The sequence below is a fragment of the Giraffa tippelskirchi genome, chromosome 7, assembly GCF_054371585.1.
Source record: "Giraffa tippelskirchi isolate mGirTip1 chromosome 7, T2T-mGirTip1v1.2.pri, whole genome shotgun sequence".
Lineage (NCBI taxonomy): Eukaryota > Metazoa > Chordata > Mammalia > Artiodactyla > Giraffidae > Giraffa > Giraffa tippelskirchi.
This window is the reverse complement of record NC_137281.1, coordinates 33,153,137-33,172,671: the sequence shown is the minus strand read 5'-3', so window position 1 is coordinate 33,172,671 and position 19,535 is coordinate 33,153,137. Positions and strand designations below refer to the sequence as shown.

At 37.0% G+C, this 19,535-nt stretch overlaps 1 protein-coding gene and 1 long non-coding RNA gene across 3 annotated transcripts in view; both read left to right on the top strand.

The window, feature by feature from the left end:
- The window catches only part of LOC145514265 (uncharacterized), a 985,725-nt gene that overhangs the window by 821,974 nt on the left and 144,216 nt on the right, over positions 1–19,535 (top strand). The gene's annotated exons all lie outside the window — the stretch shown is intronic.
- LOC145512216 (uncharacterized) lies at positions 12,082–15,112 on the top strand. The gene is made up of 2 exons (XR_014058400.1): positions 12,082–12,367; positions 12,522–15,112. It is a non-coding gene; the product is annotated as an uncharacterized LOC145512216 (long non-coding RNA).

Here is a 19,535-nt window from a genome sequence, read left to right as displayed (position 1 = left end):
AAATCCTAAAGAATAAGAACATTGCTGATTAGGGAAATGTTGGTGTCTGTTTACAAATCGACATTTAATTTTATGGTAAAAACTTCATCTTAGTAAACAAAAAAAAAACCCCAGTCCTCTGTAAACAAAAAGTTGCAGATCTTCTCTGTTAGAAAGAACTGACCTTTGGTCACTGGAACTTTCTTATCCCTGGCATATGTTGATTTAGGAAAAAAAAGGAATTTCAAAATAAAACAGAAATTATTTCCCATTGATAAAACCAAAATGGTCTATTTTAAAATATGAATTCATAATTAAGTTGCAAACAACAAGAGTAAAAGTTCCAAATTGCTAAACAATTCGGAACAATTCTATGAAATGGTTTAGTTAGCACTCTGAACTTTGCAAGAGAATGACAAATATTATCGAGGCCAGTGGAAATGTTTTGCCTTTCATTTAATATCGGGATTAAAAGGGAATGGAGAATTAGCTAAAATGACTTAAGACAAAATTAAGAAGAGACAACTTTGAATCTGCCTAAGCATAAAACATGACATGAGAGCAGGAGGAGTTCTAATTCTATTAAACAATGTCGTCAGAAGGAAAATTGAATTGGTCAAGACTCGTCAGATAATATTAAGTGAAAGAAGACGGCTAATGGTGTGTCGCAGAGATCGATGCACGGCCCGCCTCTGCCCACCTATCGGCATGGCTTCCCACTGCAGTAGACAGATGTGTAAATCACGGGAGATTGGAAAAAACAGTCAGCTGCCCAGGGAAAGGTTTGAGAAGCAAATTCGTTTAAAATGGCAGTACACTGCCACTCTTTGCAAGATTTTCAGTTTATAGCAATGAGTTTATAAAACAAAGGAATTTAATACCATTTGAATAAATGGTTGTATTATAAATGCTCCATTATGAAAACTGACTTAATATTGACCCACTACTTTGTATTCAGACTTACGCAAGTTAATGCAATCTGCACATGGGGATACTAGATATTAACGCATAGGTTAGTCATTTACTGTTAGCTACTATTATTAAATAATTAATATGAGTTTCCACTATTGCTTTTAATTATTTTGTATCATTATATTCTTGTAATAACTTCTAAAGATGGCAACATTACTTCTATTCTACATATTTGAAGACTGAATTTTAGGGAGCTTATGACTGGCTGATACTTATGCTGCTAAAATGATAGCAGAATTGAGATTCTAATCTGTTTGTCTCATCTTGGAGTTTAAGGATTTTAACAACTAAATGCAAATACATATGTACACAGAGCCTATCCTGCGTATGTGTATATATATGTAGATAGGCATGTATCTATGTCTGTCTATATATACACTGTTGGTTGGAATTGTTCTTATATATCTTTTAGAACTGCCCCTCACCAGAGCTATTTGAGGAAGTGATAGGTACTATTCTTCAGGTGAGAATAGAGTGGCCTTGGACAAGGAGAGCACTCAGGTAATAGGGAGAGATAGGAAGAAGGAAAAATCACTAAGGCTTATTTCTACTATGAGGAGGTAAAAAGAACCAAGGTTGCAATTTAAAGTCCCATGTATCTTTCAAAGCATTCTTAGAGGCACATTAAGCCAAAGTGAGAAACTGATATGAGATCTCACTGAAGTAGTCAGAATTTCCAGATTGAGGAAAATAAGCTCTGAAACTTACCTTCAGTTCTTTGGATATGACAAAATCTCATTCTCCTCCACTGACACAAAACATTCTTTTTGAATACAAGGCACTTTTCCTAAAGGCAGTAGTGATTTTTTGCATATAAGTTCTATATAAGTATACTTAGGTCTATAAATATATGTCAAGATACATCTCTCTGTAATATAGATGCATAAATTCCTGTAGAGACCTTCTGATGAATGGAGTGATAAGGCAGAAATCTAACAGTGATAGCTTTGGGTTCAAATCCGAATTCTTAGTAAGAAATAGTATTTTCACTATGAAAATGGACATGTATGACAAATTTCTTAGGATTCTTAAGAAAAAATAAAATCATTAAAATATACATGAAGTCTCAGAGTAATAACAGGTCTTATTATGGTTTAAAGTTTTTTTTTTTTTCTTTTTTCAGTCTTCTTCAAATCATATAGTTGTTTCAAGGGACATGTGAAGAGAGATACAGTGTTTCTTTGTTCAAGTTAGAACTTTGCAGCATCAGATGATTATTTAACGTCACCCAAAGGGGAATGAAATAACAATGTACACAGAATGTGTGCTCTCAGTGTTAGTCCCTTAGTCATGTCTGACTCTTTGCAACCCCAAGGATTGTAGCCTGTCCGGCCCTTCTGTTCATGGGATTCTCCAGGCAAGAATACTGCAGTGGGTAGCCATTTCCTTCTCCAGGGGATCTTCCCGACCCAGGGATCAAACCCAGGTCTCCCACATTGCAGGCAGATTCTTCACCTCTGAGCCACCAGTGCTATCAGTGCATCCATTAAATTACCTCTGACTTCTATTGTGATTTGAATTAACATGCAACAGCATCTATCTCTGTGCCTGATACATCCTGGACAGACAATATTTTGTAATTAATACATCTAAATTTATTGTCCATATGTGATATTCTGGTTTGTAAGTACAGGTTTATACCTGTGGATACAAAAACAAATATAACATGATTCATATTCTTAAGAACTTCAGAGTACTGGACAGTGATGAGAGAGATTCAGTTTAACAAATACATCATGTTAAGTGTTACAATAGGATATGAATAAAGTTCTTTGAGGTCAACCAACCTTATCCTTTGCAAATGTTGTATATCCTTATCCTCAGACCATGTTATTTCTTAAAATTCTGCATTGCTCACAAGTTAACTCAGGATTAAAGCCCAAATCCTTAACCATAACCTGCAAAGCCATATGCATTTGTTTTCTCCATATAACTCAATGATTCCCATCTCTTAATCTTTCCCTCTAATCACTCCAATCCAATATTTTTGCTATTTCTTAAATATGGCACATGTACTCCTATCTTAGGCTAACTGTACCAGCTTACTTCTCTACCTTAACTACTTTCTTAGTGACTCACTTGGTTTATCCTCTCAGCTCCTTCAAGTCTTTGCTCAAATGTCACCTTATCAATGAGGCCCACTCTGATCACCCATCTAATCCTCTCAGTTCAGTTCAGTTGCTCAGTCATGTCTGACTCTTTGCAACCCCATGGACTGCAGCATGCCAGGCCTCCCTGTCCATCACCAACTCCCAGAGCTTGCTCAAACTGATGTCCATTGAGTTGGTGATGCCATCCAACCATCTCATCCTCTGTCATCCCCTTCTTCTCCTGCCTTCAATCTTTCCAGCACCAGGGTCTTTTCAAATGAGTCAGTTCTTCACATCAGGTGGTCAAAGTATTGGAGCTTCAGCTTCAGCATCAGTCCTTCCAATGAATATTCAGGAGTGATTTCCTTTAGGATGGACTGGTTGATCTCCTTGCAGTCCAAGGGACTCTCAAGAGTCTTCTCCAGTACCACAGTTCAAAAGCATCAATTCTTTGGTGCTCAGCTTTCTGTATATTCCAACTCTCACATTCATACATGACTCCTGGAAAAAACATAGTTTTGACTAGACAGACCTTTGATGGCAATGTCTCTGCTTTTTAATATGCTGTCTAGGTTAGTCATAGCTTTTCTTCCAAGGAGCAAGTGTCTTTTAATTTCATGGAAGCAATCACCATCTGCAGTGATTTTGGAGCCCAAAAAATAAAGTTTCTCACTGTTTCCACTGTTTCCCCATCTCTTTCCCATGAAGTGATGGGACCAGATGCCATGATCTTAGCTTTGTGAATGTTGAGTTTTAAGCCAATTTTCCAATTCTCTTGGCACTTCCTATTTCTTACCTTCCTCTGCTCTTCCTTTTGGTCTCACAAACTTTTAAATATACTTATTTTTATGCTTATTTTCTTTCTTCCTCATTACACTATTAAACTCATGAAGACAAGAATTTTTGTTTTGTTAAGGTTTGTTTTCATTTGTTAAGGTTTGTTTTCATTTCATTTGTTTTATTCATCTAAGCACTTACAGTTGTACCTGGTACCAAGTAGATTCTGAATTAATATTTGTAGAGTGAATGGAATAACTACATGGATTGTGGGAGTTATGCACAGTTTCACAGAGACAATTAAAATTGATGTGACTCTTCTGAATGAAAAAGATTACTGGCCAGTTAAAGAAAGAAATGCTTTCGGGCAGAAAAAATAATGTGACTATAATGATGTCTTTAGTTAGATATTAATGTATATACATAAATTTTTGGGGGGAGGTGCAGTTAAAAAAAGATCAGACTTAAAAATTAATATAATGTCTTATACATCATATTAGGGGATAAATTTTATCTTGAGGGATTTTTAAAAGTTCTAAGCAGAAGTTGTATTAGATACATATTAAGTGATGTCCTTTGGGACATTACTAGAATGGTAACCCTTAAGAAGATAGTGATGACTGAAACTAGATTAGCACTGGTGAAGGTGAAGATGTTGATAGGATTAAATAATGTTTGATATAGACTCAAAAGTTTCTCATAACTGAATGGATACAGGAAGCAAAGAAAAGAAATGAATTGAGAAATTGAAGGGGTTTTCTTAGTTAGAGAGACTGGGGCTCTAATAATTTGATGAAGCAAACAGAGAGATTGTAACATGGAGAACAATAGATATTGGGTTTAATTTTACCTGTGGAGTAAATAAAGCATACAGTAGGGGAATAAAAGAAGGTAATTTGTATAAAGTTCTGAAGCTGAACGAAGGAAAATTTGAAGAGACAAGATTAATTGCTATATACATAGAAAATAGAGTCATGGGCATGGATATAATCAATGAGTGAGAAATAGAGAAAATGACCAATAAAATAAATAGAGAATAACCATTCATGAATAGACCATGCATATGTATTATGGCAGAGCCATGTATAAAGGGCCACAGAAGAAGGAAGGAACAGAGGAAGGAGTGTAAATGCTGGTCGATTAAGAAAAGTCTTCATAGAGGAGGTCTTGAGGTCTTCATAGAGGAGGTCAGCAAAAAGGAATTTTACTCACAGACTTTACAAAGACATAATTATGCATGAAAATATCATATAATAACCTAGGAGTAGTTTACTATAACTAACATACAAGTCTATAGGTTTAAAGTCAGAATTAAGACAGAAAAGTTAGCCTGACTTATAAAACTCCTGCACAATCTGGCTGCTGCCTTAAAATATGTCATTACTTTGCATGTGAGCAGTGCGCTACTAATGAGTTTTAAAATTAAAATAAGAATGAAAGGATAACATTTATGTTTTGAAAAGATAACGTAGCAACTTTAAAGATAAGTACACTGAGAGGGGAATCAGAGATTCGAATTAGGAGAGATAATAATAAAGGCAAGAAAGCGTGAGGCTCTGAGCCCCAGTAGCACCAGTTAGGAGGGAAGGAGAAGAAAGTACAGCCAAGAGACATGGGAATGAATGGAACTAGGAATGAAAATGTGATGGATGTGGTAGGCAAGGGGAAGGAAGAACTGAGAATGATTACAGTTTGGCTCAATGTTCGGGGAGACATTTTATTTACCAATGTCAGGAAAACTGAAATAAATTTAATTTTGGATTGAGCAGATATTGAGAGTTCTGAATTAGCACTTTCCACCATGAAATGGTATGAACTTGGGTAATTCATAGGAATTGTGCAGTATTAAATTTAGGTATTCTGACTTAGAACATGTCTGGCGTAAGTCAACAATTGCTATAAGACATTGGTGCTAAAAAAAAAAAAAGACATTGGTGCTATAACTCTTCATATTAGTTAATTCTTATGAACTGATTTAAATTAACTAAACTCTATATATTGGGTTGGCCAAAAAGTTTCATTTGGGTTTTTCCATTACATCTTATGAACAATGTGAATGAACATTTCAGCCAACCCAATAGGTTACGTGACTCTTATGGAACTTTTTATGATGCAAAAACAATTTAAAATTATGAATTATCACTAAAAGCTCTACTTCTGGCTATGATGGAGTGTCTAGTATCACACTGAATCTCTCGTTTAGAATAACCATTAAACATTTGGAAGGCATCAGAGAGCAAATCAAGACACAGGAGAAAAGGAGAATGTCCTGAGGCAAACTCAGTAGTTGCTATTATTTTCATATATTCTTTCCCTCTCTCAGGACATCTGCTTCTCAGGGTGAGAAGAGACATAGAAAGTTGTAGCCTGGACCTTGGAGCAGCATTCTAGGGCAGAGAAAACACACAGACACACACACACACACAGACACACACACACACCCCAACCCACCCCACCCCAGAACAGGAATCAGGGTATTCCAAGGCTTGAGAGAGAGAAAAGAAAAAAAAGGAAAAAGATCCCTGGGAGGGAAAAATAAGAACTATAAAAGTCAAACCTGATTTTGTTTAGTTTGATCACAAGCCACTGGCCAACCAATAAACTTCAAGGAATAGGAGGTAAAATTTTTTATTAAACGCTGATACCCGGAAGTTAAAAAGCCCCACAGAACTTTAGCAACCTCACAGTGCTGAGGAAGAAAAACAACTGAACTCCAAGGGCCTGCTAGGGACCAGGTGCTCTGGTAAAACACATATGGGCTCTCAATTTAAGCAAAAACCAGGACAATATTGTAAAGTAATTAGCCTCCAGTTAAAATTAATTAATTAATTAAAAAAATAAACCCTAGAACAAGTCTATTCTAAGAGTAGGGCAGACAGGAAACGGAAGAGCCTAAAACTAAGCCTTGAATCAATCCATATGTTAATTGGATAAGGCAATCAGGCTTCATTTTGATAGTTTCCCAGCCAAAGGAAGGGAAGGAAGATAGTGCCATTTATACCTTCTGTGCTTTTCCGTATACATTAAGGCATTTGATCAAAAATTACCAGGCAGAAAAAAACAAAAAACAAAAAAAAACAAAACAAACAAACAAAAAAATTACCAGGCAGAGACTTGTGCTTTCTCTTAGGATACAAAAAGTTGCAGGAGACAGTGCTCTTGCCTTAGTGTTAAGAAAATGCTGGATCGTCTACTAAAATCATGTTTATAAATCCCAGCAGAGAGCTAATAATTTGAAGAGATCAAATGAACTATAATATAGAGTGTTGAGTCCATTCTGGAGAAAACAGACTCATGGCTGTTGTCACTGTTTGTGGAGAAGTGAGAAAAGAAAAAAAAAAATTACTATAGAGGTGGGGAAAAAAAAAACAGTTTAACTTTTTCATGAATTTTCAAAGTTTAAGGGTGAACTGACATGGATGTGAGAGTTGGATTATAAAGAAAGCTGAGTGCTGAAGAATTGATGCTTTTGAACTGTGGTGTTGGAGAAGACTCCTGAGAGTTGCTTAGACTGCAAGGAGATCCAACCAGTCCATCATAAAGGAGATCAGTCCTGGGCGTTCATTGGAAGGACTGATGTTGAAGCTGAAAATCCAATACTTTGGCCACTTGATGCAAAGAGTTGGCTCATTGGAAAAGACCCTGATGCTGGGAAAGATTGAGGGCAGGAGGAGAAGGGGATGATAGAAGATGAGATGGTTGGATGGCATCACTGACTCAATGGACATGGGTTTGGGTGGACTCCGGGAGTTGGTGATGGACAGGGAGGCCTGGTATGCTGCGATTCATGGGGTTGCAAAGAGTTGGACACGAGTGAGCAACTGAACTGAACTGAACTGACATGGAAATTTAGAACCCTTGGGACCCAGAAGCAGAAAACAAAATCTGTACTCACCTAACACTTCTTTTTCACCAATCGCTTTGAAGAAAAAATGAGAATAGGAAAGGGACTCATTGTCAGGCCCGGAGTGTCTGGAGAGTTTCTTGCAGACTGCTCAGCCCTCATACCCTAACATCTGTGCTTTAACAGGTGTTTTTTAGGTTCTCACTCCTGGAACCCCCTTCTCTTTAATAGGTAATAGTGGTCCCCTCTCACTTCTCTTGCTACATCATTACAACAGACACTTTGGTGATGGCAATGCCTGAGACATTCAGAACCTCCTGAAGGAAGGCTTGAGATTCCACCCTCAAATCACTGGAAAACTTTAGTGAACTGACTCTAAATAGTGCAAAATGAAGACCAAAGAAATCTATTTAAAATGAAAACAAAACGGGAGGAAAAAGTGGAGGATAAGTGATAAAATGTAGTCGTGGACGCACATTTAAAGGAAACAAAAACCAATATGACAAATAGAAAATAAAGAGAAAGGTAGTAGATTTAGACCCAACTCTCTTAATAACTACTTTGAATGTAAATGGTTAAAAATACCACTTAAAACCAGAGATTATCAGATTTGATTTAAAGGAGGAAATGTAAGACTTAAGTATATGCTGCCTGGCCAAAAAAAAAAAAAAAATCCACTTTATAAAGATGAAAGCAGATTAAAAGTGAAAGAATGGCAAAAGAGATACCATGCTAGCATTAATTAAAGGAAAGCTAAAGTGGTTATATTAACACTGGGGAAAATATATTCCAGAATAAAGAATGTTAGCAGGAATAAATAAGAGTTATTTTATTACCTATTTGTATGTATTTGTCTTTCTACTCATTTGTCTACCTACCTAGCAATCAATCTATAAATGTTTCTATTAATTTCCTCAGTTAACTCAGAAGAAACCAGGCAATCCAATAAAAAAAAAAGGCAAAAGTCTTCATCAGGCACTTTACCCAAAAGGATATCTAGCATTACTATTCAGTAGGGAAATGCAAATTAAAACCATACACAGATACATTAGACACCTACAGCGATGACTAAAATTGAAATAAAGATTATACCCAACAGAAGTATAATCAAATATATGTAATGCATATTCATATGAGATCATTCATAGTAACCTGAACTAGAAACATCTCATAGCAAAGGAGTGATCAAACCACTGCCTCTATTCTATATGTCATGGCACTGATAAATATCACAAACATAACATTCAGGAAAAAATATTCAAAAGGATGCATATGACTCCATTGATAAATTTTCTTAAAAACAGGCAGAATTAATCTTTTGAGATATTATAGGTGCAGTTTCCTTTGGGGGCATCATGATTGGGATGGAGCATAAAGAAAGCTTTTTGGATTGCTAGTAATGTTCAAATTTGGTCCACATCGTGATTAAATTGACCCATTTATGAGTTGTGCACACTTTTTTGAATATATGTTTTATTCCACCAAAATGTATATTGTTTAAAAAGTGATCTACACAACATTCAGAATCAGATTTTATCAGAAAAGTGTCTTTGAACATTTTTTATTTTCATATAAAAAACTGTAAAGTGTATATAAATTTAAGACAGAAAGACATATTTGCCACTTTATTCCAGAAAAATAAAATCTTTAAAGTGTAGTTTCTATGATTTTTGAAAAAACACCATAGTTATTTTCTTTATAAAAAGCATTAGCACTGAAAAATAGAAATTGGATATGAAAAATGATGGAGAATTTAGTGTCATAGGAAGAAAGTTACATGTCACTGCAAATTATAAATACCATAATATATATTTAATCACAAAACTGCTTCCATCTACCTTCCCTCCATTTAACATCTTAATTTCAAACTGAATAAAACACTCCAACTGAGAGAATTATTTTGCAAGTCTGGTCTTTTTTTTCTCTTCTTTTTATTAACTAATGCATAATTTGGGTTGAAACCATTTCTATCTTTTAAATTTACACAAATTATTTTGGATATCACTAAAGTTAAAAATGCATGCGAATATTAAACAGAGAGAGAGAAATAATGTTGCTGAATGTTTCATGATCAGCATTTCCAGTTCTGCTTGCATGTAAATACAAATGACACCCTGTCTCTGATTATGGACCACAAGTCTTGCACAGTTGAGCAGACTTCGCTTCTTCATGTTAATTTCTGCCCTGTGTGAAATCCCATAAATGTCACATCTGCCACAGTCCCTTTCTCAGTCTAACATATGCTTTCAGTGAAGCTAAATGTTCATCATTATCAAATGAGAAAATCTATATGGAAGTGCTGTGGAAACTATATAAACTGCTAAAGAAATAGATATAACCTTCTCTTGTCACGGAGGGGTCCTTTGTTTTCGACTTAGCAAATTAAGGCCACGGGGAATTCCTGGAAAAAGGGGAGTCCTGTTTATTGGGAGATAAAAGCTTGCTTCACCACTAATTCTGAGACCAGGTGGGGGACTGAGTCCTTTCAGAGGTAGAAGGGTACTAGGGTAGGTCAACTGGTACCATTCACTTTCTTTCTGTAGACTGAGAACGTTTGGAATACAGACAAGAAAACTCAAGGAAAAAGATAGCTTTCTCTTCCAATTACAAGCAGGACATTTTGATGATAGATACTTATAAACCTTGTTCAGTGGGGTCTTTGCTTTAAGATAAAGCTAAGATATGGGTGACAAAACCACTGAACCCTGAACCAAGGAGACTAGCAGGCTTTATTTTTCACAGAAAGATTACTCTGTTTAATCTGCAATTCCTGAATGTAAACCTTTCCCCTTCCTCCCACCAACACCCTCCCCATCCCAACACATAGAAGTATTTAACACTCAGGAAGGAAGATGATCAGGCAATTAAGGTGTTTAGCTATCATTAGGTGCTCAAACTGTTTCTTCCTGTTACTGCACACTTCCTATCTCGGTAGACGAAATATCTGAAAACAATCATTGCAAGGAAGAACTTTAAGTAAAATCAGATATAAGCAACTAAAATCCTGAGAAGCACTGAAACTTCATGAATAATTCTTGAATAGCGTGGTGTGAATACTGCCTTGCTTGATTCAGTCTTTCAAGATGTTAGTTTCATGTTTTATTTAAGCTCAACATAAATGTTAACGTGGTCCTCATCAGATTCCTTTTATCTAACTCTGAAGACTGATGTGTTGATGTTGTAATACGGGAAGAGGGCCTTGGGGATAGACCTTAAATACCCATCCAGGTATTCTGCTAGTTGTCACAAATGAATGTATTTTTCAGGAGCTGAGTTGCAAGTCTCTTTGTCTCCCTGTACCACCTTGGCAGGGATATCTGCTAATCAGTGTTAATTAGTCTTCTATTTTCCAATGTATAATCTAGGTAAGTTTTATAGAGATATAACTAGTGAAATATCATCGTGTGAAATTTTTTTTTTTTCTTTCTGGAAAGATTCTGCTAAGTGACCAATAAATTGTATGTAATGCAAACATAAATCAAAGGGAATGTCATTAAAAGTTTACCATAGCAGAGTCTCCACTGTGAAAGAAAACTAATCTATTGGCCTATCTTTATTATGAATGGCTACTATTGTGATTATTTAATGACTCTACCAGTCAGTAGTCCTCATGAGATATTTAAGTCCTTGAGTTATTTACAAACTAAGCTTTGGACCCCAAGTTATTTGTAAATCAATTAGTTGTTTGTTTCTTAGCTTAATATCTGCTTTGAGCAACAGTGTTCTATTTGGTAATTAGGGCCCCTGGATATTCTGAATGGTGTGTTGCCATTAGATCTGAACAATGGGGAGGGAAACAAAGGAAATATTTTCATGATGTCTGTGTTTGGACAATTCTTACTACAGCATTATTTCATTAGTGTCATGAGTTACTTAATGGAAACCTGATAAGGATCATGCAATTTTTTATCTGACTCTTGAGAAAACATGAAACTAACATTTGGTTATGTTTATCAATGCAGCATTCACACTAGTTGTTTTAAGGACAATTTTTTCAAGATTTCTAATTTTAGAGTCTACTGACTGCTCTGTATATATCAAGAAAGTGATTCAAAGAGACTCTGAGCAGCTTTTCCCAGAATGCAGTTTAGTAGGTTACACATATAGGATGACTACAAAGTAGATATCTCCTGAAGTTAAATTATTTATTTTGGATGGGTAAAGTGATGTTCCCATAGGCCAGATACCAATTTTATTAACAATATATTATACATTAGAGCACCTAGTCAGAATAGGTTCCTTAGTAATCTTGTGCAGAAGAAAACCTTTGGTCTAATAGTGGTTGTCTTCCAGAGGTTACTTAGTTAGAACTAACATATGCATTTTGTCTATGTCCAAATATTTACCTCCCTGTACATGACTTACAATGTGGTTTTCATTTGATTGAACTTTACAAGACTGCAAAGGATTTGGAATTCAGTATGTCAAAACAGACCATCTGCCTATGTGTTTGGAGCTAAGGAGACAGTGAATTTTTTGGTTTATGTTCATTTATTACTATATGAGAATTAACCAATTTCTTTTTAAACCTCTTCATTATCTGAAGATGGAAACCACACTCTTATAAAAGGTAGATGAATTCATCAATCTAATGTGCTACAACCAAGGGCAATGCAAAGTCTCTTTATCATCATTAACAATGACAAATAACAATAATTGCTAATATATTGAGGATGACCAGAGAAGGCAATGGCACCCCACTCCAGTACTCTTGCCTGGAGAATCCCAGGGATGGGGGAGCCTGGTGAGCTGCCATCTATGGGGTCACACAGAGTCAGACATGACTGAAGCGATTTAGCAGCAGCAGCAGCATTGAGGATGACTTTGGACTTGGAGAAGGAAATAGCAACCCACTCCAGTATTCTTGCCTGGAGAATCCCAGGGACAGAAGAGCCTAGACAGTGGGATAAACACTTTAAGTGCACACAACACATTTAATCATCACAACTGTATGAGTGTGGCACTCTTACAATTCAAACTTTTCAAATGAGACAGCTCAAGCATAGAGAAATCAAGTAATTTGTCCAAGGTGACATAAATAAAAATTTAAAATCAGGGACTTTTAAAATTTAGGTATAATTTATGTACAATATTATATAGGTTTCAGGTGTACAACAGAGTAATTCACAATTTTTAAAGGTTATATTCCATTTATGGTTATTATTTAGCTGTATTCCCTGTGTTGTACAGTATATCTTTGTACCTTGTGAATTTTATATGTAGTAGTTTATACCTGTTAATTCCCTATTTGACCCCTCTTTTTCCCTCTCCCCACTAGTAACTTCTAGGTTGTTCCCTGTGACTCTGTTTCTTTTTTGTTAAAGTCACTAATCTGTTTTACTTTTCAGATTCCACATGTAAGTGATATTTGTCTTTCTCGTCTGACATTTTACTTTGCCTAATATCCTCCAAGTCCACCTGTGTTGTTGCAGATGTCACAATTTCATTCCTTTCAATGGCTGCGTAATATTCCTATGGGGGTGTGTGTACACACATCACATCTTATTTATCCATTCATCTGTTGATGGACATTTAGGTGTTTCCATGTCTTGGCTATTGTAAATAAGGTTGCCATGAACACTGGGATGCATAGATCTTTTCAAATTAGCATTTTCTGTTTTTTCTCTTCTTTTGGATAAATACCCAGTAGTAGAATTCCTGGTTCTTATGGCAGTTGTATTTTTAGTTTTTTGAGAAACTTCAACACTGTTTTCTATAGTGGCTGCACGAATTTACATTCCTACCAACACTGCATAAGGATTCCCTTTTCTCCACATCCTCACCAACTTTTATTTGTGGTCTTTTTGATGATAGCCATTTTGACAGGTGGTAGGTGATATCTCTTATGATTTTTGAAAAATTTATTTGCACTGGGTCTTAGTTATAGCATGTGGGATCTTCACTGTGACATGTGGGGTTCATCATTGTGGCATGCTGGGTCTAGTTCCTCAACCAGGGATCAAACCTGGGCCCCCTGAATCAGGAGTAGAGTCTTAACCACTGGACCACCAGGGAAGTCCCTCTCACCATGACTTTAATTTGCATTTCTCTGATGATTCACGATGTTGAGCATCTTTTCACGTGAAATTAGATATGTTTAACTAGCCAATCTGATTACATGGACCACAGCCTTGTCTAACTCAGTGAAACTAAGCCATGCCTTGTGGGGCCACCCAAGACAGATGGGTCACGGTGGAGAGGTCTCACAGATTGTGGTCCACTGGGGAAGGGAATGGCAAACCACTTCAGTATTCTTGCCTTGAGAACCCCATAAACAGTAGGAAACCAAAAAGGACACTGAAAGATGAACTCCCCAGGTTGGTAGGTGCCCAATATGCTACTTGAGATCAGTGGAGAAATAACTCCAGAAAGAATGAAGGGATGGAGCCAAAACAAAAACAACACCCAGTTGTGGATGGGACTGGTGATAGAAGAAAGGTTCAATGCTGTAAAGAGCAATATTGTTATGGAACCTAGAATGTTAGGTCCATGAATCAAGGCAAATTGGAAGTGGTCAAACAGGAGATGACAAGAGTGAACATCGACATTCTAGGAATCAGTGAACTAAGATGGACTGGAATGGGTGAATTTAAATCAGATGACCATTATATCTACTACTGTGGGCAAGAATCCCTTAGAAGAAATGGAGTAGCCATCATAGTCAACAAAAGAGTCTGAAATGTAGTACTTGGATACAATCTCAAAAAAGACAGAATGATCTCTGTTCGTTTCCAAGGCAAACCATTCAATATCACTGTAATCCAAGTCTATGCCCGACCAGTAACACTGAAGAAACTGAAGCTGAACTCTTCTATGAAGACCTACAAGACCTTCTAGAACTAACACCCAAAAACGATGTCCTTTTCATTATAGGGGACTGGAATGCAAAAGTAGGAAGTCAAGAAACACCTGGAGTAACAGGCAAATTTGGCCTTGGAGTACAGAATGAAGCAGGGCAAAGGCTAATAGAGTTCTGCCAAGAGAATGCACTGGTCATAGCAAACACCCTCTTCCAACAACACAAGAATACTCTACACATGGACATCACCAGATGGTCAACATCAAAATCAGATTGATTGTATCCATTGCAGCCAAAGATGGAGAAGCTCTACACAGTCAGCAAAAACAAGACTGGGAGCTGACTGTGGCTCAGATCATGAATTTTAATGCCAAATTCAGACTGAAATTGAAGAAAATGGAGAAAACCACTAGACCATTCAGGTATGACCTTAATCAAATCCCTTATGACTATACAGTGAAAGTGAGAAATAGATTTAAGGGACTAGATCTGACAGACAGAGTGCCTGATGAACTATGGACGGAGGTTCATGACATTGTACAGGAGACAAGAATCAAGAACATCCCCAAGAAAAAGAAATGCAAAAAAGCAAAACGGCTGTCTGAGGAGGCCTTACAAATAGCTGTGAAAAGAAGGGATGTGAAAAGCAAAGGAGAAAAGGAAAGATATACCCATTTGAATGCAGAGTTCCAAGGAATAGCAAGGAGAGATAAGAAAGCCTTCCTCAGTGATCAGTGCAAAGAAATGGAGGAAAACAACAGAATGGGAAAGACTAGAGATCTGTTCAAGAAAATTAGAGATACCAAGGGAACATTTCATGCAAAGATGGGCTCTATAAAGGACAGAGATGGCCTGGACCTAACAGAAGCAGAAGATATTAAGAAGAGGTGGCAAGAATACACAGAAGAACTGTACAAAAAAGATCTTCACGACCCAGATAATCACAATATTGTGATCACTCACCTAGAGCCAGACATCCTGGAATGTGAAGTCAAGTGGGCCTTAGAAAGCATCACTACAAACAAAGCTAGTGGAGGTGATGGAATGCCAGTTGAGCTGTTTCAAATCCTGAAAGATGATGCTGTAAAAGTGCTGTACTCAATATGCCAGCAAATTTGGAAAACTCAGCAGTGGCCACAGGACTGGAAAAGGTCAGTTTTCATTTCAACCCCAAAGAAAGCCAAAGAATGCTCAAACTACTGCACAATTGCACACATCTCACACGCCAGTAAAGTAATGCTCAAAATTCTCCAAGCCAGGCCTCAGCAAATACATGAACTGTGAACTTCCAGATGTTCAAGCTGGTTTTAGAAAAGGCAGAGGAACCAGAGATCAAATTGCCAACATCCGATGGATCATCGAAAAAGTGAGAGAGTTCCAGAAAAATATCTATTTCTGCTTTATTGACTATGCCAAAGCCTTTGACTGTGTGGATCACAATAAAATGGAAAATTCTGAAAGAGATGTGAATACCAGACCACCTGACCTGTATCTTGAGAAACCTGTATGCAGGATAGGAAGCAACAGTTAGAATTGGGCATGGAACAACAGACTGGTTCCAAATAGGAAAAGGAGTATGCCAAGACTGTATATTGTCACCTTGCTTATTTAACATATATGCAGAGTATATCATGAGAAACGCTGGGCTGGAAGAAGCACAAGGTGGAATCAAGATTGCCAGGAGAAATATCAATAACCTCAGATATGCAGATGACACCACCCTTATGGCAAAAAGTGAAGAGGAAGTAAAGAGCCTCGTGATGCAAATGAAAGAGGAGAGTGAAAAAGTTGGCTTAAAGCTCAACATTCAGAAAACTAAGATCATGGCATCCGTTCCCATCACTTCATGGGAAATAGGTGGGGAAACAGTGGAAACAGTGTCAGACTTTATTTTTGGGGGCTCCAAAATCACTGCAGATGGTGATTGCAGCCATGAAATTAAAAGATGCTTACTCCTTGGAAGGAAGGTTATGGCCAACCTAGATAGCATATTGAAAAGCAGAGACATTACTTTGTCAACAAAGGTCTATCTAGTCAAGGCTATGGTTTATCCAGTAGTCATGTATGGATGTGAGAGTTGGACAGTGTGAAGAAAGCTGAGCACCGAAGAATTGATGCTTTTGAACTGTGATGTTGAAGAAGACTCTTGAGAGTCCCTTGGACTGCAAGGAGATCCAACCAGTCCATCCTAAAGGAGATCAGTCCTGGGTGTTCATTGGAAGGACTGATGTTGAAGCTGAAACTCCAATACTTTGGCCACCTCATGCGAAGAGCTGACTCATTGGAAAAGACCCTGATCCTGGGAAGGATTGAGGGCAGGAGGAGAAGGGGACGACAGAGGATGTGATGGCTGGATGGCATCACTGACACGATGGACATGAGTTTGGGTAAATTCCAGGAGTTGGTGATAGACAGGGAGGCCTGGCGTGCTGCGATTCATGGGGTCGCAAAGAGTCGGACACGACTGAGCAGCTGAACTGAACTGAACTCCAGTGGGGTGGTTAAGAATCTAAACTGACACTATACAATGTCACTTTGTGACATAACCCACAAAGAATATTAGAATTCAGTCTGAAAATGGTTGAGGTATCTGAAACCATTCATCATCAGTAGTGGGGGTTAATAAAAAACTTCAAGAGGTCATATTTGTAGTTTTCTTTGAATATATGCTTGATTTGTGGGTCATCTAGGTCACAGACTAGAACAAAAAGGGAAGGGCTAATGCTGGGAGACAGGCAATCTCTTTCCTCATTCCTACTCTTACTAGTGATGTGACCCTAGGCAATTCCCATGACCTTTTTGAACTGCAGCATCCTCATCTTTTAAAATGCAGAGACCAGACTAAATGGTCTAATTCATTTCCAGCTCTGACCTTCTGTATCTAGAAAACTATATCCTTTACATTCACCAAGGGTCAAAGACATAAAAATAATAATAAATGTGTGTAAATACCCTTACAGATTTTGCTAACCTTGCACTCCATTGAATAGCTACTCTATTGCATTGTCTAAAATATAATCATGCATTTTCCCCCGGAGCCCAGTTGACACATGCTAATTAGAAAGAAAAATGTCTTTCTAAGTGAAGGGGTCCTCTTCGTCTTCCACTTCACCATATGACTCCTGGGCTCAAAGAAATATTTTATGGGCATTTTTTAATATGCTACTGTTGTAACCTATTGACCTTGTCTTGGGCACTTTATTTTCTGTCTTCAGCTTCAATATTCATTAGTAACACTGTGACAAAAAGGAATATGAATGGCATTAGGTAACTGAGCCTTACTCAAGCTAAGAAACTGATGCTAGTGCTTATGTATTGCAAAATAGCATAGATGTTTGATGTTTCCATACAAAAAGCTGGTTTCAAATAATTGTGAAAGCCTGTGGAGACTTTTCTTGTGAACAGCACATTTAAAGACAAATACATCTTTAAAAATAACAATAAAGGCAAAAGGTACTTCCCCACCCCAAGTTAAAACTTCATTATGTGTCCAATATATTATTTGGGGCTGGTATGACATTTGACATACTAAATGTTCTGACCGTTGTAGTGTATGCATAGATAATATATAGCTCATACAACTTTCATAAGCCCTCTCTGCTGATTCTCTTCTAATATCTCTCTAAAGACATTTGTGGTATCATTCTTCATTTATTTTGCATGCTGCTTTCACCCATTGTGGATAAACATGAATAAAAAATACTGGAGGTATGAACAGTTATCTTTGCTGATGCTTGGTGAGGTTTTAATAAAATATACATGACATCAGCATCTAGACATGTATCTATGAATTAAATAGCAGTGAAGAAATCCGGAGATAATTATGATCTTTTATGAAGATGGAGAAATTAGCACCTCTGTAATATGCGATGTAAAGTAGTGTGGACAGAGTCTCCTACTTGCCCTTGAAACATTTGATAGGAATGCAAATAACTAACATGTAGCATTCTAATTTTGAAGAACCTATTCAGGAATGTTAAGAGATGCAAAAAAGTGGACAGAAAAGGACTTGTATAATTTACCAGGGAAAATTCTCAAGTTAGTTAGTATAATAATTGCTGCCAAGCCATCTCCCACCTGAAAATGAAGGATCTCAAAAGAGAATGCCAGGACCTCCTGACTTAAAAAATGGATTCCTTCATTTCCCTCACTCCACCAGTGTTCCTCAGCTCTGTATATGCTGTATAAAAAGCAAAACTCTTCATATACCATGAACTAAGATATTTATGTGTGTTCCTGAGATTCCCTGAATTTATAAAACAAAATCAAATGTACGCCTATAATTTTTGGCTTAAGAAGAACATAGTCCATTTCCAGCATCAGTCAATTTCAGTTTGGACTAATGTGAAGACATCTGAATCATTAAAGCTAGGCCATGATTACAGCACTTAGCAGACCAAAAATAACCAAAACTTTGTATTGGGAAAAGAGATCAGTGCATAATAAAATGTAACTCTGGTTACTTTTGTGTGATCACTGATTTTCTTCATAGTTCTTTATTTAATATACATTAATTTTCTATTATACATCTATAAATAGAAACTTACATAAAATAATCACATTAAATACATTAAATTTACATAAAATACATAAAATTACATAAAATAAGTTAATTGAAAACAAGCTACCAAAATTAATGGCAGCTCTATGCCAATAAGTGTATCTTTTTTGATTGCTCAACTTAAAATCTGTCAGTAAGTATACACCATGCTATTTATTTACATATATAAATATATGTGGGGCTTCTCTAATAAATATAGGGCTTGCCTAGTAGCTCAGTTGTTAAAGAATCCACCTGCAATGCAGGAGACCTCGGTTCAATTCCTGGGTCAGGAAGATCTGCTGGAGAAGGGATAGACTACCCATTCCAGTATTGTTGGGCTTCCCTGGTGGTTCTGCTGGTAAAATATCCTCCTGCATTGCAGGAGACCTGGATTCGATCCCTGGGTTAGCAAGATCCCCTGAGAAGGGAAAAGCCACCTGCTCCAGTATTCTGGTCTGGAGAATTCCATGAACTGTATAGTCCATGAGGTTGCAAAGAGATGGACACGACTGAGTGACTTTCAGTTTCATA